Here is a 23,839-nt window from a genome sequence, read left to right on the forward strand (position 1 = left end):
ATGTATAATTACACACTCACTTGAGTATCTAATGTCGCCCCTTCTCTTGTGAAGGGCCTTTCAATCGAGCATGCTCGGGGTAGTTTCCATCCGCCACCTTAGAGGTGGCAAAGAGTGTAAGAATCAGCGTTCTGATGATCGCTGCGTCTTACATTGCAAGAAGCAGGCTCACCCTACAAGTGCTCAAAAGCAGCTTAGTACATTAAGCTCTTCGCCTGGATTACTTAGAGCAATCACTAGGCGTTGCTCAGCTTGCCTGTCACAAATAAGTGACTCCATTTGTATTGCTTATTGGAGATATAGCTCTTTGTCTTCAATTCATGTCTGACAACATTGCAATATAGCAATTGTGAGACTGGGAATTCGGTAAATTTCAAGAGATTCACGAAGCTGCAAGAAAATCAGCCAATTTTTTACACTGCAAAAGTACGGGGGATGATTGCAGCATTTGCTGCTTGGTAAATCTACCCCAATGAGTGTAAAGTAAATTATAGCTGCCATTTACTGTGTAGTATTTTTTATTGCATTGGTCTCTTCTTTCAACTGACAAACCCATAAGAGAGAGGCAAAGGGAAGTATGCAGTAACTTATCAGGGCGAGCACAAAGGAATGACACACTGCGTCCATAGACATCAGAGAAAAGAGCGTCAGTGGCTATCTATGAAACTGGTTGCTTTGGATAATGAGTTTAAATAATTTATCAATCTAAAATGTGTTTAGTGCTAACATGGGGGTTAAATTGTGGAACTATAAGAGGTACTGGCAACATGCTGGTAAAATCTCAGTACTAAGTATGTTACTAGTCATAAAGAGTTTGATTTCCATCACTATTTGTTAAAGGCAATGTAGGGGTTAAATCTCTGCACATCGTAATCGTGGCGGAAATCTCTGTAGGAATAGGGGTTACATCCCTGTAGTGTGTTACTGACAGAAAGGGTGTTAAATGTATGCAGTATGGGTCTTACTGTCAGAAAGGAATTAAAGGGACAGCCTACACCAAAAATGTTATTGTTTAAAAATATAGATAATGCCTTTAATTCTCATTCCCCAGCTTTGCACAACCAACATTGTTATATTAATATACTTTATAACATTTAATCCTCTAAATTTCTGCCTGTTTCTAAGCCACTACAGACCGCCTCATCACATACTTTTTTATTAGCTTTTCACAACAAGAGACTGCTAATTCATGTGGGCAATATAGATAACATTGTGCTCATGCCCGGAGTTCTGCAGGATACAGTACTGTTTGGCTAAAATGCAAGTCAATAGATAATAAATACAAAGTCATGTGATCAGGGGGCTGTCAGAAGATGCTAAGATACAAGGTAATCACAGATGTAAAAAGTGTATTAATATAACTGTGTTGACTGTCTCTTTAACTGCCTGTTCTTTGTGTGCCATGGGCAGAAAAGGGACTTAAAGGGACAGTCAAATCCAAAAAATGTTATTGTTTAAAAAGATAGATAATCCCTTTATTACCCATTCCCCAGTTTTGCATAACCAACACAGTTATATTAATATACTTTTTACCTCTGTGATTACCTTGTATCTAAGCATCTTCTGACAGCCCCCCGACTTTTTATGTATTATCTATTGACTTGCATTTTAGCCAATTAGTGCTGTGCTGTGCACAACTTCATGGGCGTGAGCACAATCTTATCTATATGGCCTACATAAACTAGCAGTCTCCTGTTGTGAAAAGCAAATAAAAAACATGTGATAAAAGGTTGTCTATAGCGGCTTAGAAACAAGCAGAAATTTAGTGGATTAAATGTTATAAAGTATATTAATATAACAATGTTGGTTGTGCAAAGCTGGGCGATGGGTAGTAAAGACATTATCTATCTTTTTAAACAATAACAAATTTGGCATTGACTGTCCCTTTAAATCTGTGCTCTGGGTTTTCCTGAGTCAAATGAAGTTGAACACTGTTTGAAGAGTGTGTATCACTGACAAAAGAGTTAGAATCTGAGATACATAAATAAGGCAAATATACACCGAGATTACGAGTTTTTCGGTAACAGGGGTGCGTTGCTAACGAGCATTTTTTTTTCACCGCTCCCTTAAGACAACGCTGGTATTACGTGTTTTTTTTTAACCCGGCATTAGCTGCAAAAAGGTGAGCGTAGAGCAAAATTTAGCTCCACATCTCACCTCAATACCAGCGTTGCTTACGGTAGCGGTGAGCTGGCTAAACGTGCTTGTGCATGATTTCCCCATAGGAAACAATGGGGCAGATTCTGCTGAAAAAGAACCTAACACCTGCAAAAAAGCAGCGTGCAGCTTCTAACGCAGCCCCATTGATTCCTATGGGGAAACAAAAGTTATGTCTACACCTAACACCCTAACATGAACCCGAGTCTAAACACCCCTAATCTTACACTTATTAACCCCTAATCTGCCGAACCAGACACCGCCGCCACCTACATTATCCCTATGAACCCCTAATCTGCTGCCCCCAACATCGCCGACACCTAAATTATATTTATTAACCCCTAATCTGCCCCCCAATGTCGCCGCAACCTACCTACATTTATTAACCCCTAATCTGCCGCCCCCATCGTCGCCGCTACTATATTAAATTTATTAACCCCTAAACCTAAGTCTAACCCCCCCTAACTTAAATATAATTTAAATAAAACAAAATAAAATTACTACAATTAAATAAATGAATCCTATTTAAAAATAAATACTTACCTATAAAATAAACCCTAAGCTAGATACAATATAACTAATAGTTACATTTGTATCTATCTTAGGGTCTATTTTTATTTTACAGGCAACTTTGTATTTATTTTAACTAGGTACAATAGTTATTAAATAGTTATTAACTATTTAATAGCTACCTAGTTAAAATAAGTACAAATTTACCTGTAAAATAAATCCTAACCTAAATTACAATTACACCTAACACTACACTATCATTAAATTAATTACACAAACTAACTACAATTAACTACAATTAAATTAAATTATCTAAAGTACAAAAAAAACCCACTAAATTACAGAAAATAAAAAAATTATTACAAGAATTTTAAACTAATTACACCTAATCTAATCCCCCTAATAAAATAAAAAAGCCCCCCAAAATAATAAAATTCCCTACCCTATACTAAATTACAAATAGCCCTTAAAAGGGCTTTTTGCGGGGCATTGTCCCAAAGTAATCAGCTCTTTTACCTGTAAAAAAAAAATACAATACCCCCCAAAATGAAAACCCACCACCCACACTCCCAACCCTACTCTAAAACCCACCCAATCCCCCCTTAATAAAACCTAACACTACCCCCTTGAAGATCCCCTTACCTTGAGCCGTCTTCACCCAGCCGGGCACAAGTGGTCCTCCAGAGGGGCAGAAGTCTTCATCCGATCCAGGCACAAGAGGACCTACAGATGGGCAGAAGGCTTCATCCAGGCAGCATCTTCATCCATCCGGAGCGGGTCCATCTTGAAGCCATCCGACGCGGAGCATCCTCTTCTTCCGACGGCTAAGACTGAATGAAGGTTCCTTTAAATGACGTCATCCAAGATGGCGTCCCTTGAATTCCGTTTGGCTGATAGGATTCTATCAGCCAATCGGAATTAAGGTAGGAAAAATCCTATTGGCTGATGCAATCAGCCAATAGGATTGAACTTCAATCCTATTGGCTAATCCAATCAGCCAATAGGATTGAGCTTGCATTCTATTGACTGTTCCAATAAGCCAATAGAATGCAAGCTCAATTCTATTAGCTGATTGCATCAGCCAATAGGATTTTTTCCTACCTTAATTCCGATTGGCTGATAGAATCCTATCAGCCAATCGGAATTCAAGGGACGCCATCTTGGATGACGTCATTTAAAGGAACCTTCATTCAGTCTTAGCCATCAGAAGAAGAGGATGCTCCGCGTCAGATGGCTTCAAGATGGACCCGCTCCGCTCCGGATGGATGAAGATAGAAGATGCCGCCTGGATGAAGCCTTCTGCCCGTCTGGAGGTCCTCTTCTGCCCAGATCGGATGAAGACTTCTGCCCCTCTGGAGGACCACTTGTGCCCGGCTGGGTGAAGACGGCTCAAGATAGGGTGATCTTCAAGCGGGTAGTGTTAGGTTTTATTAAGGGGGGATTGGGTGGGCTTTAGAGTAGGGTTGGGAGTGTGGGTGGTGGGTTTTAATGTTGGGGGGTATTGTATTTTTTTTTCACAGGTAAAAGAGCTGATTACTTTGGGGCAATGCCCCGCAAAAAGCCCTTTTAAGGACTATTTGTAATTTAGTATAGGATAGGGAATTTTATTATTTTGGGGGGCTTTTTTATTTTATTAGGGGGATTAGATTAGGTGTAATTAGTTTAAAATTCTTGTAATTATTTTTTTATTTTCTGTAATTTAGTGTTTTGTTTTGTACTTAAGTTTATTTAATTTAATTGTAGTTACTTTATGTAATTTATTTAATGATAGTGTAGTGTTAGGTGTAATTGTAATTTAGGTTAGGATTTATTTTACAGGTAAATTTGTACTTATTTTAACTAGGTAGCTATTAAATACTTAATAACTATTTAATAACTATTGTACCTAGTTAAAATAAATACAAAGTTGCCTGTAAAATAAAAATAAACCCTAAGATAGATACAAATGTAATTATTAGTTATATTGTATCTAGCTTAAGGGTTTATTTTATAGGTAAGTATTTAGTTTTAAATAGGATTAATTTATTTAATTGTAGTAATTTTTTTCGTTTTATTTAAATTATATTTAAGCTGGGGGGGGGTAAATTTAGGGTAAGACTTAGGTTTAGGGGTTAATAAATTTAATATAGTAGCGGCGACGTTGGGGGCGGCAGATTAGGGGTTAATAAGTGTAGATAGGTGTCAGCGATGTTAGGGACGGCAGATTAGGGGTTAATAAAATTTAACTAGTGTTTGCGAGGCGGGAGTGTGGCGGTTTAGGGGTTAATCTATTTATTACAGTGGCGGCGATGTCCGGTCGGTAGAATAGAGGTTAAAAACTTTATTAAAGTGTTTCCGATGTGTGGGGGGGGGGCCTCGGTTTAGGGGTTAATAGGTAGTTTATGGGTGTTAGTGTACTTTGTAGAACTTTAGTTAAGAGTTTTATGTTACGGCGTTAGCACATAAAACTCTTAACTACTGACTTTTAAATGCGGTAGGAGTCTTGACAGGAGAGGGTCTACCGCTCACTTCTTCCAAGACTCGTAATACCGGCGTTAGGCAAATCCCATGGAAAAGATAGGATACGCAATTGACGTAAGGGGATTTGCGGTATGCTCGAGTCACGGAAGAAAAGTGAGAGGTAGACCCTCTCCTGCCAGACTCGTAATACCAGCGGGCATTAAAAAGCAGCATTGGGACCTCTCAATGTTGCTTTTTAAGGCTAACGCAAGACTCGTAATCTAGCCAATAGGATTTTGAGGGCTGGAGGGAAACGTTACCATATTCCTAGAGTAGAGCAAAGCCTAAAAATGCTACTGCAACTGCATCAGCATGTGAGACGAAAGACTAGAATAAGAAAAGTAGGTAAAACAAAGGCTGCATTTAAGCATGGAAAACAGAATTTATGTTTACCTGATAAATTACTTTCTCCAACGGTGTGTCCGGTCCACGGCGTCATCCTTACTTGTGGGGATATTCTCTTCCCCAACAGGAAATGGCAAAGAGCCCAGCAAAGCTGGTCACATGATCCCTCCTAGGCTCCGCCTACCCCAGTCATTCGACCGACGTTAAGGAGGAATATTTGCATAGGAGAAACCATATGATACCGTGGTGACTGTAGTTAAAGAAAATAAATCATCAGACCTGATTAAAAAACCAGGGCGGGCCGTGGACCGGACACACCGTTGGAGAAAGTAATTTATCAGGTAAACATAAATTCTGTTTTCTCCAACATAGGTGTGTCCGGTCCACGGCGTCATCCTTACTTGTGGGAACCAATACCAAAGCTTTAGGACACGGATGAAGGGAGGGAGCAAATCAGGTCACCTAAATGGAAGGCACCACGGCTTGCAAAACCTTTCTCCCAAAAAATAGCCTCAGAAGAAGCAAAAGTATCAAACTTGTAAAATTTGGTAAAAGTGTGCAGTGAAGACCAAGTCGCTGCCCTACATATCTGATCAACAGAAGCCTCGTTCTTGAAGGCCCATGTGGAAGCCACAGCCCTAGTGGAATGAGCTGTGATTCTTTCAGGAGGCTGCCGTCCGGCAGTCTCGTAAGCCAATCTGATGATGCTTTTAATCCAAAAAGAGAGAGAGGTAGAAGTTGCTTTTTGACCTCTCCTGTTACCAGAATAAACAACAAACAAGGAAGATGTTTGTCTAAAATCCTTTGTAGCATCTAAATAGAATTTTAGAGCGCGAACAACATCCAAATTGTGCAACAAACGTTCCTTCTTCGAAACTGGTTTCGGACCCAAAGAAGGCACGACTATCTCCTGGTTAATGTTTTTGTTAGAAACAACTTTTGGAAGAAAACCAGGTTTAGTACGTAAAACCACCTTATCTGCATGGAACACCAGATAAGGAGGAGAACACTGCAGAGCAGATAATTCTGAAACTCTTCTAGCGGAAGAAATTGCAGCCAAAAACAAAACTTTCCAAGATAATAACTTAATATCAACGGAATGTAAGGGTTCAAACGGAACCCCCTGAAGAACTGAAAGAACTAAGTTGAGACTCCAAGGAGGAGTCAAAGGTTTGTAAACAGGCTTGATTCTAACCAGAGCCTGAACAAAGGCTTGAACATCTGGCACAGCTGCCAGCTCTTTGTGAAGTAACACAGACAAGGCAGAAATCTGTCCCTTCAAGGAACTTGCAGATAATCCTTTCTCCAATCCTTCTTGAAGAAAGGATAGAATCCTAGGAATCTTTACCTTGTCCCAAGGGAATCCTTTAGATTCACACCAACAGATATATTTTTTCCATATTTTGTGGTAAATTTTTCTAGTTACAGGCTTTCTGGCCTGAACAAGAGTATCAATAACAGAATCTGAGAACCCTCGCTTTGATAAGATCAAGCGTTCAATCTCCAAGCAGTCAGCTGGAGTAGGACCAGATTCGGATGTTCGAACGGACCTTGAACAAGAAGGTCTCGTCTCAAAGGTAGCTTCCATGGTGAAGCCGATGACATATTCACCAGATCTGCCTACCAAGTCCTGCGTGGTTACGCAGGAGCTATCAAGATCACCTACGCCCTCTCCTGATTGATCCTGGCTACCAGCCTGGGGATGAGAGGAAACGGCGGGAATACATAAGCTAGGTTGAAGGTCCAAGGTGCTACTAGTGCATCTACTAGAGTCGCCTTGGGATCCCTGGATCTGGACCCGTAGCAAGGAACCTTGAAGTTCTGACGAGAGGCCATCAGATCCATGTCTGGAATGCCCCACAGTTGAGTGATTTGGGCAAAGATTTCCGGATGGAGTTCCCACAGCCCCGGATGCAATGTCTGACGAATCAGAAAATCCGCTTCCCAAGTTTCCACTCCTGGGATGTGGATTGCAGACAGGTGGCAGGAGCGAGTCTCCGCCCATTGAATGATTTTGGTCACTTCTTCCATCGCCAGGGAACTCCTTGTTCCCCCCTGATGGTTGATGTACGCAACAGTCGTCATGTTGTCTGATTGAAACCGTATGAACTTGGCCCTCGCTAGCTGAGGCCAAGCCTTGAGAGCATTGAATATCGCTCTCAGTTCCAGAATATTTATCGGTAGAAGAGATTCTTCCCGAGACCAAAGACCCTGAGCTTTCAGGGATCCCCAGACCGTGCCCCAGCCCATCAGACTGGCGTCGGTCGTGACAATGACCCACTCTGGTCTGCGGGAGGTCACCCCTAGCGACAGGTTGTCCAGGGACAGCCACCAACGGAGTGAGTCTCTGGTCCTCTGATTTACTTGTATCTTCGGAGACAAGTCTGTATAGTCCCCAATCCACTGACTGAGCATACACAATTGAAATGGTCTTAGATGAATGCGCGCAAAAGGAACTATGTCCATTGCCGCTACCATCAAACCTATCACTTCCATGCACTGTGCTATGGAAGGAAGAGGAACGGAAGGAAGTATCCGACAAGAGTTTAGAAGTTTTGTTTTTCTGGTCTCTGTCAGAAAAATCCTCATTTCTAAGGAGTCTATTATTGTTCCCAAGAAGGGAACTCTTGTCGACGGAGATAGAGAACTCTTTTCCACGTTCACTTACCATCCGTGAGATCTGAGAAAGGCCAGGACTATGTCCGTGTGAGCCTTTGCTTGAGGAAGGGACGACGCTTGAATCAGAATGTCGTCCAAGTAAGGTACTACAGCAATGCCCCTTGGTCTTAGCACCGCCAGAAGGGACCCTAGTACCTTTGTGAAAATCCTTGGAACAGTGGCTAATCCGAAAGGAAGCGCCACGAACTGGTAATGCTTGTCCAGGAATGCGAACCTTAGGAACCGATGATGTTCCTTGTGGACAGGAATATGTAGATACGCATCCTTTAAATCCACCGTGGTCAAGAATTGACCTTTCTGGATGGAAGGATTGTTCGAATGGTTTCCATTTTGGACGATGGAACCTTGAGAAACTTGTTTAGGATCTTGAGATCTAAGATTGGTCTGAACGTTCCCTCTTTTTTGGGAACTACGAACAGATTGGAGTAGAACCCCATCCCTCGTTCTTTTAATGGAACAGGATGAATCACTTCCAGAAGATAACCTTGGAAGACTATTTCTAGCGCCCAAGGATCCAGAACATCTCTTGCCCAAGCCTGAGTGAAGAGAGAGAGTCTGCCCCCCACCAAATCCGGTCCAGGATCGGGGGCCCGCATCTCATGCTGTCTTGGGAGCAGTGGCAGGTTTCTTGGCCTGCTTTCCTTTGTTCCAGCCTTGCCTTGGTCTCCAGGCTGGATTGGCTTGAGAAGTATTACCCTCCTGCTTAGAGGACGTAGCACTTGGGGCTGGTCCGTTTCTGCGAAAGGGACGAAAATTAGGTTTATTTTTGGCCTTGAAAGACCTATTCTGAGGAAGGGCGTGGCCCTTGCCCCCAGTGATATCAGAGATAAACTCTTTCAAGTCAGGGCCAAACAGTGTTTTCCCCTTGAAAGGAATGTCAAACAATTTGTTCTTGGAAGACGCATCCGCTGACCAAGATTTTAACCAAAGCGCTCTGCGCGCCACAATAGCAAACCCAGAATTTTTCGCCGCTAACCTAGCCAATTGCAAGGTGGCGTCTAGGGTGAAAGAATTAGCCAATTTAAGAGCACAAATTCTGTCCATAATCTCCTCATAAGAAGAAGAATTACTAATAATCGCCTTTTCTAGCTCATCGCACCAGAAACACGCGGCTGTAGTGACAGGGACAATGCATGCAATTGGTTGTAGAAGGTAACCTTGCTGAACAAACATCTTTTTTAGCAAACCTTCTAATTTTTTATCCATAGGATCTTGGAAAGCACAACTATCTTCTATGGGTATAGTGGTGCGCTTGTTTAGAGTAGAAACCGCCCCCTCGACCTTGGGGACTGTCTGCCATAAGTCCTTTCTGGGGTCGACTATAGGAAACAATTTTTTAAATATGGGGGGAGGTACGAAAGGTACACCGGGCCTGTCCCATTCTTTATTAACAATGTACGCCACCCGCTTGAGTATAGGAAAAGCTTCGGGGGGCCCCGGGGCCTCTAGGAACTTGTCCATTTTACATAGTGTTTCTGGAATGACCAGATAATCACAATCATCCAAATTGGATAACACCTCCTTAAGCAGAGCGCGGAGATGTTCCAACTTAAATTTAAAAGTAATCACATCAGGTTCAGCTTGTTGAGAAATTTTTCCTGAATCTGAAATTTCTCCCTCAGACAAAACCTCCCTGGCCCCCTCAGACTGGTGTAGGGGCCCTTCAGAAACAATATCATCAGCGGCCTCATGCTCTTCAGTATTTTCTAAAACAGAGCAGTCGCGCTTTCGCTGATAAGTGGGCATATTGGCTAAAATGTTTTTGATAGAATTATCCATTACAGCCGTTAATTGTTGCATAGTAAGGAGTATTGGCGCGCTAGATGTACTAGGGGCCTCCTGTATGGGCAAAACTGGTGTAGACGAAGGAGGGGATGATGCAGTACCATGCTTACTCCCCTCACTTGAGGAATCATCTTGGGCATCATTTTTACTAAATTTATTATGACATAAATCACATCTATTTAAATGAGAAGGAACCTTGGCTTCCCCACAGTCAGAACACAATCTATCTGGTAGTTCAGACATGTTAAACAGGCATAAACTTGATAACAAAGCACAAAAAACGTTTTAAAATAAAACCGTTACTGTCACTTTAAATTTTAAACTGAACACACTTTATTACTGCAATTGCGAAAAAGTATGAAGGAATTGTTCAAAATTCACCAAAATTTCACCACAGTGTCTTAAAGCCTTAAAAGTATTGCACACCAAATTTGGAAGCTTTAACCCTTAAAATAACGGAACCGGAGCCGTTTTTATATTTAACCCCTTTACAGTCCCTGGAATCTGCTTTGCTGAGACCCAACCAAGCCCAAAGGGGAATACGATACCAAATAATGCCTTCAGAAAGACTTTTCTATGTATCAGAGCTCCACACACATGCAGCTGCATGTCATGCTGTTCTCAAAAACAAGTGCGCCATACCGGCGCGAAAATGAGGCTCTGACTATGATTAGGGAAAGCCCCAATAGAATAAAGTGTCTAAAACAGTGCCTGCCGATATTATTTTACAAAAAATACCCAGATTAAATGATTCCTCAAGGCTAAATATGTGTAAATATGATCGATTTAGCCCAGAAAATGTCTACAGTCTTAATAAGCCCTTGTGAAGCCCTTATTTACTGTGTGAATAAAAATGGCTTACCGGATCCCATAGGGAAAATGACAGCTTCCAGCATTACATCGTCTTGTTAGAATGTGTCATACCTCAAGCAGCAAAAGACTGCTCACTGTTCCCCCAACTGAAGTTAATTCCTCTCAACAGTCCTGTGTGGAACAGCCATGGATTTTAGTAACGGTTGCTAAAATCATTTTCCTCATACAAACAGAAATCTTCATCTCTTTTCTGTTTCAGAGTAAATAGTACATACCAGCACTATTTTAAAATAACAAACTCTTGATTGAATAATAAAAACTACAGTTAAACACTAAAAAACTCTAAGCCATCTCCGTGGAGATGTTGCCTGTACAACGGCAAAGAGAATGACTGGGGTAGGCGGAGCCTAGGAGGGATCATGTGACCAGCTTTGCTGGGCTCTTTGCCATTTCCTGTTGGGGAAGAGAATATCCCCACAAGTAAGGATGACGCCGTGGACCGGACACACCTATGTTGGAGAAAGGGGATTTAAAGAACATCCATTTATATTGTATATAATCTAATAAATCCTTCATGCAATATACAGTAATGGATTCTAGCAGTGCTGGGGGAAACCTGAAAAAGCATCTGCCATATGCTTCAGTAATCAAGATGAAATGGCCTATGGTTTCTCCTTGATCACAGTGTTATATCATATTAATGGTACAGAATCTTACAGGTACTAAATAGAATGATTTAATGGCCAACACAACTGGTAAAAAATATCTACAAGTGAATTAATTTTTTCTTTCTGCTACTGAATATATTATCTCATAACATAATGATAATTATTACATACGTCTGAATACATCCTATCTCCATAAGGATGGGAGGTGTATAAAAGATATTATTTTAATAGATTTATAGATTTCTTTTTCATATTTATAGGGACTGTAGGCACAGTAAAGTCAAAATTAAATTTCCATGTATCAGACAGAGCATTCAATTTAAACACCTTTCCAATTTTCTTTTATTATCATTTTTTTTTGTTCTCTTGATATACTTTGTTAAAGAGTAAACATAGGTAGGTTTCTAGGACCTCAGGATTGTGTGTGTGCCTTAAGCACTTTATGACAGCATGGTTTGCAACATTGTATAGGGACAGTCAACATGAAAAAAAAGTATTGTTTAAAAAGATAGATAATCCCTTTATTACCCATTCCCCAGTTTTGCATAACCAACACAATTATATTAATACACTTTTTACCTCTGTTACCTTGTATCTAAGCCTCTGCAGACTGCCCCCTTATCTTAGTTCTTTTGACAGACTTGCATTTTTATGAATAAGGGACAACCGAAACATATGTGTGTGTGGATATATAACTTTTTTTGAAGATCAATAATTAAACAAGCTCTTTTATGGATCGCAGTGTTTTTCTATGATTTTTACGCAGACTTGCATTTTAGCCAATAATTCTACGGGAGAGGGAACAATGTTATCTATATGACACACATGAACTAGCACTTTCTAACTTTCAAAATGCACTGAGATAAGAGGCGGCCTTCAATGGTTTCGAAATCATTTTGAGCCTACTTAGATTTAGCTTTCAAAAAGGAATACCAAAAATCATATGCTTGAAAAAAGGGGTAGTTTATAGACTATGAGGCCTACTTATCAAGCCGTCAACTGTGCTGCATTCGCCGGGACCAATACACTCGCCTAACATCGCGGCCGCGGACCTGAATATGCTCTCCTTATTTATCAAAAAAGATGTCAAAAAGCCGTGCACCAAGTACGGGGCGATGAGCAGTGAACTGTTGTTAACTAGCAGTCATCAATCTCGCTGCTATTCGGCTTTTTCCCAACTTTATTTATACCCTGTCACTAAACACCACCACTATCCTAAAATGTTTAACCCCTATCCTGCCGCTCCCGGACCCTGACGCAACTAAATAAAGTTATTAACCCCTATCCCGCTGCTCCTGGAGCCCACCGCAACTCTAATAAAGTTATTAACCCCTATCCCGCTGCTCCACGAGCCCACCGCAACTAAATAAATGTATTAACCCCTAAACCGCTGCTCCCGGAGCCCTACGCAACTAAATAAATGTATTAACCCCTGAACCTGTGGCCTCCCACATCACTACCACTTACTAAACCTATTAACCCCTAAACCTCTGGCACCCCAAATCGCCATAAACTAAATTAAGCTATTAACCCCTAAACCTAACAACCCGCTAACTTTATATTAAATATTAACTCATCCCTATCTTATAATAAATTTAAACTTACCTTTAGAATTAAATTAAACTATATTAAACTATTAATTAACCTACCCTAACTATTATACTAAAATTACATTAAACTATATTAAACTATTAATTAACCTACCCTAACTATTATACTAAAATTACATTAAACTATATTAAACTATTAATTAACCTACCCTAACTATTATACTAAAATTACATTAAACTATATTAAACTAATAATTAATCTACCCTATTATACTAAAATTACATAAACTAAATTACATAATTAAACACCTAACCCTACCCAAATTATTTAAATCTACTATTAAATATTACTACGTTACAAAAAAATAACAACTAAGTTACAAAAAATAAAAAACACTAAGTTACACAAAATAAAAAATAAACTATCAAATATTTAAACTAATTACACATAATCTAAGAGCCCTATGAAAATAAAAAGCCCCCCCCCAAAAAAAAAAACAAAAAAAAACCCTAGCCTACAATAAACTACCAATGACCCACCCAATAAACCCTTAAAAAACCTAACAGCTTGCAACAGCCAATAGGATTTTTTCAACCTTAATTCCTATTGGCAGATAGAATTCTATCAGCCAATCGGAATGTAAGGGACGCCATCTTGGATTACATCATTTAATGGGAAACTTCATTGTTTAGAAGACGTCGTTAGAAGAGGATGCTCTGCGCCGGATGTCTTGAAGATGGAGCCGCTCCGCGCCGGATGGATGGATGAAGATAGAAGATGCCGTCTGGATGAAGACTTCTGCCCGGTTGGATGAAGACTTCGGCCCGCTTGGATGAAGATTTCTGCCGGCTTCACTGAGGATATCTGCCGCTTCGTTGATGATGGATGTCAGGTCTTCCAAAACTGTAAGTGGATCTTCGGGGGTTAGTGTTAGGTTTTTTAAGGGTTTATTGGATGGGTTTTAATTTTAGATTAGAAGTTTGGGCTGAAAAAGAGCTAAATGCCCTTTTAAGGGCAATGCCCATCCAAATGCCCTTTTCAGGGCAATGGGGAGCTTAGTTTTTTTTAGATAGGTTTTTATTTGGGGGGGTTGGTTGTGTGGGTGGTGGGTTTTACTGTTGGGAGGGGTATTTGTTTTTTTTTTTACTGGTAAAAGAGCTGATTTTTTGGGGCAATGCCCCGCAAAAGGCCCTTTTAAGGGCCATTAGTAGTTTATTGTAGGCTAGGGGTTTTTTTTTATTTGGGGAGGGGGTTTATTTTCATAGAGCTCTTAGATTAGGTGTAATTAGTTTAAATATTTGATAGTTTATTTTTTATTTTGTGTAACTTAGTGTTTTTTATTTTTTGTAGCTTAGTGTTTTTTATTTTTTGTAACTTAGCTGTTAGGTTTTTGTAACTTAGTAATATTTAATAGTAGATTTAAATAATTTGAGTAGGGTTTGGTGTTTAAATATGTAATTTAGTTTATGTAATTTTAGTATAATAGGGTAGATTAATTATTAGTTTAATATAGTTTAATGTAATTTTAGTATAATAGTTAGGGTAGATTACTTATTAGTTTAATATAGTTTAATGTAATTGTAGGATAATAGTTAGAGTAGGTTAATTAATAGTTTAATATAGTTTAATGTAATTTTAGTATAATAGTTAGGGTAGGTTAATTAATAATTTAATATAGTTTAATGTAATTTTAGTATAATAGTTAGGGTAGGTTAATTAATAGTTTAATATAGTTTAATTTAATTCTAGAGGGAAGTTTAAATTTATTATAAGATAAGGATGAGTTAATATTTAATATAAAGTTAGCGGGTTGTTAGGTTTAGGGTTTAATAGCTTAATTTAGTTTATGGCGATTTGGGGTGCCAGAGGTTTAGGGGTTAATAAATTTAATTAGTTGTGGAGGGGTCTGGGAGCGGCGGTATAGGGGTTAATAAATTTATTTAGTTGTGGCGATGTCCGGGAGCGGCGGGATAGGGGTTAATATATTTATTTAGTGGCGGTGGGGCCCAGGAGCGGCGGGATAGGGGTTAATAACATTATGTAGGTGGCGACGATGTCAGGGCGGCAGATTAGGGGTGTTTAGACTCTGGGTTTATGTTAGGGTGTTAGGTGTAAACATAACTTTTATTCTAGCATAGAAATTAATGAGATATCGGGCAGCAGCGAACATAAGCTTTCGCTGCTTTCAGACTCCTATTGATTCCTATGACATCCGCGGCCTCCAGGGTGGCGGATTGAAAACCAGGAACACTGGGCCGGAATAGTGGCGAGCGTACCTGTTAGAGGTTTGATAACTTGCAAAAGTAGTCAGATAGTGCCGAATTTGTATTCAGAACATCTGTAATGACGTAAGCATCGATCTGTGTCAGACTGAGACCGGCGGATCGTATGTTACGTCAAAGATTTCAACTTTTGCCGGTCTGTAGGCTTTGATAAATAGGGCGAATCAGGCTCGCCACAATTATGCTGCGGATTTGCGGTTGACAGCTTGATAAATAGGCCTCATTGACTGTGATGGATGAATAAGATCACTGATTCTTCACACTTCAGGATTTCAGGATAGGTAAAGAGGATGACTCCCAGTAATCCTTTGCAACTAACAGGATTGTTTCTATATTATACCTGATTAAGGTTGAGGATGTTACTTGTTACTAATTCTTTCATAGAAACATAGAATTTGACGGTAAGATAAGAACCAAAAAGGCCCATAAAGTCTACCCATATTACATGTTACTTTTTCCTTAGGATAGTCTTATGCATGTCCCAGGCATTTTTAAATTCCTTTACAGTCTTTGTGTTTACCACCTCAAATGGAAGTTCATTCCATGAATCCACCACCCTTTCTGTAAAAAAATGCTTCCTTAAATTTCTCCTGAATCTGCTACCCTCTAACTTTAGATTGTGACCCCTTGTTTTGGCATTTATTTTTTTGTGAAAAATGCTTTCAGCTTCTATTTTATTAAAGCCCTTCATATATTTGAAGGTTTCTATCCTGTCACCTCTTTCCCTTCTATCCTCTAAACTATACATATTTAGATCATAGAGTCTTTCTTTGTACGTTTTATATTTTAGACCATGTACCATTTTAGTAGCCCTCCTTTGGACAGCTTCTAGTTTATTTATATCTTTCTGAAAATATGGTCTCCAGAACTGTACACAGTATTCCAGATTTGGTCTAACTAATGATCTGTAAAGTGGCATAAGAACCTTGCTATTTCTGCTACTAAAACCTCTTCCAATGAAACCAAGCATTTGACTGGCCTTGCTGGCTGCACTGCGGCATTGTGTACCAAATTTTAAATCATCTGAAATAATAATTCCCAAATCCCTTTCTTCTTTAATTACAGTCAGTAATGTACCATTGAGACTATAATAGGCCTTTGGGTTTTTGGATCCTATATGCATAATTTTGCTCTTGGTAAAATTACATTTCAGATCCCATTTATTTGACCAGTCCTCTAGTTTATTAATATCACAGTTCATTTGATCAACTCCTCCTGGAACATCTACCCTGTTACAAATTTTTGTATCATCAGCAAACAAGCAAACCTTCCCCTTAAGCCCACTTCCAATATCGCTTATGAACATGTTAAACAGAACAGGCCCAAGAACTGACCCTTGGGGAACACCACTAGTAACTGATGCCTCATTTGAATGTACTCCATTAATTGAAACCTCTGTCGTCTATCTTTAAGCCAGCATTCTAACCACTTAACAATCTTAGCATCTATTCCAAAGCAATACATTTTGTGAATAAGTTTGTTGTGTGGGATGGTGTCAAATGCTTTGCTAAAGTCTAGATATGCAACATCTACGGCTCCTCCCTGGTCTATTATTTTAGTTACATGGTCAAAGAAATCAATTAGATTAGTCAGGCATGATCTTCCAGCAGTGAAACCATGCTGTCCTTTGTCTTCTAAGTTGTTTGTCTGAATGAAAGATACAAGTCTTTCCTTTAAAAGAGTTTCCATTAATTTCCCTGCAATTGAGGTCAAACTGACTGGCCTATAGTTAGCAGAATCTTCCCTACTACCCTTTTTATGAAGAGGGACTACATTGGCAATTTTCCAGTCTTTTGGAACAACTCCTGTTAGAAGTGACTGATTAAATAAATCAGCTAATGGAGTAGCTCCCCTACTTGACTGATGTCTCTTCAAATGTAATAAACCATATAAAGGACAATATAGTTTGACAAACAATTGTGTTGGGTATATCTAGTTATTATGCCCAATTATCATATTCAGTTAGTCATCTACTATTGAAAAAAGGCAAATGCAAACTAATATGTCATACACACACATTACCCCTGTAGCTCAAAAACATAATTTATGCTTACCAGATAAATTTCTTTCCTTCCGGATAGGGAGAGTCCACGGCTTCATTTCTTACTGTTGGGAAACACAACACCTGGCCACCAGGAGGAGGCAAAGACACCCCAACCAAAGGCTTAAATATCCCTCCCACTTCCTCATTACCTCTCAGGGGGATGATGTCCCGCTGTCTCGTAAGCTAAGCGGATGACACTCCTTAACCAGAATGATAGGGAAGTCGAAGTAGCCTTCTGCCCCTTACGTTTCCCCGAATAGACAACAAAGAGGAGGATTGTCTAAACTTCTTTTTAGTAGCCTGAAGAAAAAACTTCAAGGCACGAACCACATCCAAATGGTGAAGTAAACGTTCATTTGATGAAAAAGGATTAGGACACAAGGAAGGAACCACAATCTCTTGATTGATGTTGCGATCTGACACAACCTTAGGAAGAAAACCCAATTTAGTATGTAAAATTGCCTTATCTGCATGAAAAATCCGATAAGGGAACTCACATCTCAAAGCAGAGATCTCAGAATCTCTGCGCGCAGAGGCAATAGCCATTAAAAAGGGAACCTTCCAAGATAACAATTTAATGTCAACGGAAGGCAGAGGCTCAAACGGAGCCTGTTGCAAAACACGAAGAACAAGATTTAGGCTCCAATGAGGAGCCCAAGATCTAAACACAGGTCTGTTATTAATCAGTGCCTTAACAAAGGACTGCACGTCTAGAAGCTCAGCCAGCCTCTTGTGCAATAAAGCCAACAGGGCCGAAATCTGTCCTCTCAGGGAACTAGCAGAAAAGCCCTTCTCCAGTCCATCCTGCAGAAGAGATAAGATCCTGGCAACCAATGTCCCCTCTAAGGTGCGCGGTAGCGCGACCGCACACCTTCCCTCTCTGTGTAGCGCAGGCAGTACATCAGGCCGCGCAAAACACAGGAGGAATGTAGAAAGTTTTTTGTTTGTTTTTTTAATTCATCACTGCTAGCCTTCAGGAAACCTCAGCTGTAAGACGGTTGACAGAGGCACTGTTAAAAGGTCCCTCCAGTGTAGAACAGCTTAAGCTGTTTCCTGTGCTACACTGAGGGGGAGGACCTAAACTGACTGACAGCTGTGTGCATAAATCACACAGTGCTGTCAGAGACCAGAAAGATCAAACACAGATCAAACACGGAGGGCAGCAGGAAATAAGCATTTCCAGTGAAAGAATGTCAGTGGAAGAAGTGCAGCCCTCCTCCTCTGTACAGCAGAGCAGACACTAAAGGCAGCCGAGTAGGTGAGGGTTGGAGATTTTCCTCACATGCCTTAAGTTACCAAGTTGGCATGATGGTAGCTTTTGCTGCAGGTTATCACAGTTTTAGAGGCAAATATTACTTATTCTTTTTCTGTGTTAACATGTTAGCCTTTATCAGCATTTTTTTAACACTTTTAACTGTTTACACATTAGCATTCATCTGAGATCCTGTTGTGTGATACAGCACTGTAAAAGAGTTTTTTTCTTTCTTCATCAATATTTCAGTGCAACATATTTAAGTGTCATTAAATTGCTTGTCCTGGTTCTATAAAATCCTCAACCTTAAAAAATAAATAAAAAATAAAAGCTGTTCCAACTAGGAACAATACTCCCATACTACACTCCCTGCATGAGGTGCATGGCTGTCAGTCAAACTTATAACATAGGAGTAAATTTAAAAATAAATGCTTTTGCATGTACATACATAGACAGGCTGCTGGTGACATTCCTTTCATTTACTGAACATAAAATATGCATATGCATAGGAATACATTTGAGTACACGGTTAGTCAAACCTTGCTATATGTGACGCTATACTAGGGCATAATACCATAAATATATCATTTCTACTGGCAAGTGTATGAATGAAAGGGGAAATACTTATTTTAAAAGGGACATTCCAGTCAAAATTTAAATGTGCATTAGTTTATTTTAATTTTGAATAGAAGCATTTTTCCTATTCACCTCTCAGTGGTTTGTGACAGAGGTTAATCAACACACACAGGGTCATGAAATAGTACACAATGCTCACACAACTTAGTCTAGCAATACCAGAAGCTTTTTTGTCTTTTTTCCAATCCAGGATTCTTTTAACAAAAACAAAAAAACATGCTAATCATTATTTAACCCCCTGGCTACCAGAGAGGATTGCAGTGTATTCATATACAATGCACTGTAGCCCTTTTTGGCAGACGTGGGGTTAAATTATGCTCACAAGGTGGCCTAGGCATCTGAGGAGGTTATGCAGGAGACTGAGGCTTGTCTGTGTCACAAGCTGACAGTTTTGATATACAGTTTGAGCAATATCTGTATTACTGTGTAATGCTATTGCTGCTTTTACATGAGGGTCTATTTAATCAGTATATATAAATGTGTGTATGCTCAATGCCGCACACAAGCGGTATCAAGCCCACACACAAAAAAAAAAAATAGCACAGAAAAAATAATAATTAGAGGGAACATTGCTGGCAACCTAAACTCTTTGCCAGGAAAAACCACTCTCTTCACAACAGAATAAGTAGGTCCTCGACCCTTTGTGGTAGATACGCAAAGTAACTGGTTTACAAGCATGAATAAGAGAATCAATGACACTCTCAGAGAAACCTCTGTTTGCTAAGACAGACAGGCCCATTTATCAAGCTCCGTATGGAGCTTGAAGGGCCGTGTTTCTGGCGAGTCTTCAGACTCGCCAGAAACACAACTTATGAAGCAGCGGTCAAAAGACCGCTGCTCCATAACCCTGTCCGCCTGCTCTGAACAGGCGGACAGGAATCGCCAGACATCAACCCGATCGAATACGATCGGGTTGATTGACAGCTCCCTGCTGGCGGCCGATTGGCCGCGAGTCAGCAGGGGGCGGCGTTGCACCAGCAGCTCTTGTGAGCTGCTGGTGCAATGTTAAATGCGGAGAGCGTATTGCTCTCCGCATTTAGCGAGGTCTTGCGGACCTGATCCGCAGTGTCGGATCAGGTCCGCAAGACCTTTGATAAATGGGCCTGATAGTGTTCAATCTCAACGCAGTCAGCCTCAGAGAATCTAGATTTTGATGAACAAATGGACCTTATAACAGCAGGTCTCTGCGATAAGGTAACTTCCACGGAGGAGATGAGGACATCCCCACTAGATCCGCAAACCACGTCCTTCGCGGCCACGATGAAGCAATCAGGATTACTGATACCCGCTCCTGCTTGATGCGGGCCACCACTCGAGGAAGAAGAGGTAATGGAGGAAAAAGATAAATAAGTTTTAACCTCCAGGGCACTGCTGGTGCATCTATTAGATCTGCTTGGGGATCCCTCGACCTCGACCAGTACCAGGGTAGCTTGGTATTGGGATGGGACGCCATGAGATATATCTCCAGAATCCCCCCCTTGCTGCATATCTCTGCAAACACCTTGGGATGGAGAGACCATTTCCATGGGTGGAAGGATTGCCTGCTGAGAAAATCCGCCTCCCAGTTGTCCACATCCGGAATTTGGATGACTGACAGCGAACAGCTGTGGGCTTCCGCCAACTCCAGAACCTGAGATACTTCGTTCATCACAAAGGAAATTCTCGTTCCCCCCGATAGTTGATGTAAGCCACCGAAGATATATTATCTGATTGGAATCTGTAGTCCGTAGTCACAATCTCCCAGGATGGTCTTAAGAAGCATGTCCCTCGGTACAGAACCACTAAGAGAGCGATTCTCTCGACCGGCTGTCTAATACTATCTGTAGAGACAGATTAGAATGATCGTCTCAACATGCACAGTTGTAAAGGTCTGAGACGGAACCTGTCAAAAGGAATGATGTCCATGCAAATCACCATGAGACCAATCACCTCCATACACTGAGCCACAGAGGGACCAGAGGGCAAAACATGCCGAAATTAGCTTGCTATGTCTGTTAGAAATATCCTCATGGTCTATTAGATCACCCTGGAATTCCACCCTGGTACTTGGGATAAGAGAACTCTTTTCTGAGTTTATCTTCCATCCATATCATCGAAGAAGACTGAGAAGGGACTCCGAGTATTCTTCTGTAAGATAACAAGATGGTGCTTGCACCAGAATATCATCCAAGTATGGGGCTACTGTAATAGCCTGAGTTCTGGCAACGGCTAGAAGAGCCCCCAGAACCTTTGTAAGGATTCTTGGAGCAGTAGCTAAGCCAAACGGAAGGGCAATGAACTGGAAGTGCTGATCCAGGAATGCACACCTCAGGAATTGAAAGTGTTCCCTGTGGAATGGAACATGAAGGTAAGCGTCCTTCAGATCTATAGTCATAAACTGGACTTCCTGAACTAAAGGAAGGATGGCCCTTATCGTTTCCATCTTGAAGGAAGGGACACTGAGAATTTTTTTTAAGCACTTAAGGTCCAGAATTGGGTGGAAAGTTCCCTCCATCTTTGGGACCACAAAAAGGTTTGAATAGAAACCCAAACCTCTTTCTTCGATAGGCACCGGGACAACAACTCCTAAGGTGGATAGGTCCCGAATGTACCCTAGAAAGGCATCCCTCTTTTCTGGTCTGTAGACGGGTTCGAGGGTAGGAATCTGCCCCTGGGCAGATGAGATTTGAAGCCTATCTTGTATCCCTGAGTACGACCTCCAGGACCCACGGATCTTGTACTCCCTGAACCAATTGTCTGAAAAAAGAGACAGTCTGCCCCCTACACGATCCGATCCCGGATCGGGGGCCGCCCCTTCATGCTGATTTGTTTTCGGCAGGCTTTTTATTATGCTTCGACTTATTCAAGGACTGAGCCGGCTTCCAAGTACTCATGGGTTGCTCGGGCTAGGAGGAGGATTGTTGTCGTTAGGATTTGTCAGAACGAATGAAACAAAAATTAGAAGATTGTCGTCCCTTAGACTTGTTCTTCTTATCTTGCGGAAGGAAGGCACCCTTGCCTCCGGTAACCGTTGAAATAATGGAGTCCAGGCCTGGACCAAATAAAATCTTTCCCTTGAAGGGAAGAGAAAGGAGTCTGGACTTAGAAGTCATATCCGCAGGTCAAGACCTCAACCAGAGTGCCCGGCGGGCTAGGACCGCAAAGCCAGAGGCCTTTGCATGTAGGCGAATAATTTTCATGTTCCCATCACAGATAAAAGAATAAGCAATTCTCAGAGGTTTAATTCTGTCTTAAATATCCTCTAGAGGAAACTCCACCTCAATGAGTTCGGACAAAAAGTCGCACCAGTAGGTAGCTGCTCCGGCAACCGCAGCAACTGCAGCCTCCGGTTGAAATAAAAATCCTGTATGCTGAAACATCTTTCTCAGAAAGGTTTCCATTTTCTTATCCATCGGCTCTCTGAACGAAGAACTATCCTCAAGTGGTATAGTAGTACGTTTAGCAAGCGTAGAGATAGAAGCATTCACCTTAGGAATGGAGTCCCACAAATCCAGTTGAGAGTCCAGGAGCAGGAACAACTCTTTTTAAAGTAGACGAGAGGGAAAAGGAAGATCCAATTCTTTCCCATTTGTTGTTAATAATGTTTGTCATTTTAACCAACACAGGAAAAGTTAAAGGAACTTTCCTGTCTTCATAAACTCTATCTAATTTTGGTATCATAGGTTCTCTGGAACCTCTAAAGTAGACAGAACCTCCTTTAATAAAAAAAGCAAGTGCTCAATTTTAAATCTAAAGGATGGTTCCTCTGCCGCAGGAGGCTTAGACGCTAAGGTCTCCGACCCCGAAAGTTCACCCTCGGAAGCTACAGAGGTTAACTCATCATCAGATAACTGGGACATAATAGCTAAATCCGATAAATATTTAGATGACTCCGGGTCAGAAGAGCTATGTTTAACCTTTCTCTTGCGTTTGTTAGGGCGAGGTAATGCACTGAGGGCCGCAGACACCGCCATTTGTAACTGCGCAGCAAAGTCCGTAGGAAGAAGGCCCCCTCCGGATGGAGAATTAGATGTGCTACGGGAAACTGCATGTGGAGTGGATAATGTAGCAAGGGTAGTAATCTCACGGGACGCCGAGTCCTGAGAGGTAGACGGCTCAGAGGGACTAATAGCCTTAGCAGGCTTCTCTCCCTTCTTAGACTTTATAACGGTATTAAGGCATGTGGAACATAATTGAATGCGCAGGAAAACTACGGCCTCCTCACAATATAAACAGGTATGATTTAGTACTGAAGAAGTAGCTTCTAACATGTCACAGTCCTCCATAGCTCAGGTTATACCCACAGTAGGATAGAAATTAAAAAAAATAAAAAATTTTAAATTTATATACACCGAATGGCTGGGGCACTCACCACCTCCTAGACCCAGACATTTAACAGAGGAAACGCTCTCCTCAGGTTGAAGCTTTAGCAGGAATAAAGGAAATGAACATAGACCACATGCTATGAAAAGTACAGCAAGTTAATAGGAGCTGTGCAACACTTTCAAAAATGAAAGTGAAACCTGTTTCACCAAGCCAAAAACACACAGTCTATGAGCCCAGAAAATAAAATCACACAAAGCAGCATGTAAATAATACACTGATTAATTAATCCTAACTGTTCAATAAACCCCCCTCA

The 23,839-nt window shown here is 40.8% G+C and overlaps 1 protein-coding gene across 1 annotated transcript in view; it reads right to left on the reverse strand.

Moving 5' to 3' along the window:
- The window catches only part of SPOCD1 (SPOC domain containing 1), an 85,985-nt gene that overhangs the window by 28,868 nt on the left and 33,278 nt on the right, over window positions 1-23,839 (reverse strand). The window lies entirely within an intron of this gene.

This window comes from Bombina bombina, chromosome 3 (genome assembly GCF_027579735.1).
Source record: "Bombina bombina isolate aBomBom1 chromosome 3, aBomBom1.pri, whole genome shotgun sequence".
NCBI lineage: Eukaryota > Metazoa > Chordata > Amphibia > Anura > Bombinatoridae > Bombina > Bombina bombina.